Raw genomic sequence first — 1,809 nt, 5'->3', positions numbered from 1 at the left:
TTATGTGGTCGATATTCCTGAGAGATATCATTAATTGGAACTGAATATGTTTGTTACTGCCCAGCTGGTTTTTAGAAATCACAGTTTTCTTTCAAAAAAGCAAGAATCTATTAACAAAATACAGATATGCTAAGATTGTTTAAAAGCATATCAAATAGTATAAAAAATTAGCAAGATTTCATCCTGATCAAGCTTTCTATTTCTCCTGACACATTTTCTTAAAAGATGTTTGTTAGTGACTTGAATCCACTCTGATAATTTTTTGACTGAAAAAGAAATGATAAAGAAGTGTGATAATTATATGATTTATTAAAGTATTGTTGGCTTTATTTTCTATAATTTCATGTATCATTTTATATTCAATATTTTTAATTTTTTTAAATATGAAAAGGTTTTCACTCAATTAATGAAATGAGATAATTTTCTAGCAATTCACAAATATAGTTCTGAGCCAGCGGTTTGTGTGATGAGTGTCACATATACAGTAGGATTTCTGATTCCTCTTTTTCCATCAACAGCCATCTGAGTTATGCTTAAAAGCTTCATAAAGCTTCCATTGTGGTCTCTAACATCAAGAAAGAAGTTGGCCTTAGAGGGGAAAGACAATGAGAAGAATCACTGGATGTGAAAATCCTTGGATGCTTTCTGAATGAAACTTATGTTTGTTCCCTCCCCCTTTCTGCTGGAACATTATTATGAGACATTGGCTGCAGTCACACTGGAGGCTTGGTACGATCTGGTGGTGCCTCTATTTGCAGTGGTTTAAATTGTTGCTGGAAGGGGTGGCCAGACAGCACACCCTGAAGCAGCTCCTCCACTCCCTGCTCCCACGTTGAAGCATCCACGTTACTGACACCTCAACCACGGAGTGGGAGTGTGACCCTTGCTGGCAATGGGGGTCGCTCATACTCATATGTGCTTATGCGCACATCCCTACCAGGCAAACCCCCCCCACAACTGAGATGGAAGTGACCATTCACACTTCCCATCTGGCATCCACTCACAACAAGGAGGGTTCAGACCTCGGGAAAAGCAGAGTGGAAGCACTGGCATACATAAAGACGGGTCTTTCCCCATTGTCAGCAAACTCTGCTTCCAGGATGGGCTGGACCCAGGTGCCTACAACTGGGGCACGGAAGGCAGATGTTGTCTGATTGCACTCTTTAAATCTGCAAAGGTAACGCAACTATATCAGCATGAACTGCTCATGTGATCGCAGCCATTATCTGGGCAATAGTATAACAACACAGGGGGCAGCAATGAAATGACAATATACAGAACAGTTGCTGCAAAGTGCACACAATTGTAAGAATAATAGACAATGATTAAGCTATAATACAGATGAGCTTCATGATGTTTTAATCTTTGTTCTTAACAGCAAGGCACCATCAAACAAAGGATGATGACATCACGATGAATGGACAGGGACGAACTTCTCGAGTTACCGTTTGTTTCGAAGACTTTATCATACAGGTCTCAATTCTGTATCCATGTACAATAAAATCAACTGCTGGATATTCTTGAATTCAGACACCTTCTTCCAAAGCTCTTAGCTAACAAGTATAACCTTTCAATCGGACGAACAAATCCCCCCAAAACTAAAAGAGCATTCCCTGGCTTCAGCATGGGGGGAAGGGAGCGAGCGACTGGTGAGACCCAGCAGCGGTGGCGGCGGTGGCGGGGGAGGGAGACCGGCGAGGCCCGGTGGCTGCAAGCCGCGGGCCTCGCTTTGAAGCGGGGGTGGAGAGAGACCAGTGAGGGGGAAGAGAGACTGCCGAGGCCCGACGGGGGAAAGGGAGAGAGACTGGG

This window comes from Gekko japonicus, unplaced genomic scaffold (genome assembly GCF_001447785.1).
Source record: "Gekko japonicus isolate JY-2015 unplaced genomic scaffold, Gekko_japonicus_V1.1 scaffold2520, whole genome shotgun sequence".
In the NCBI taxonomy this organism is placed as follows: domain Eukaryota; kingdom Metazoa; phylum Chordata; class Lepidosauria; order Squamata; family Gekkonidae; genus Gekko; species Gekko japonicus.
Note: the sequence above shows the minus strand (reverse complement) of the source record.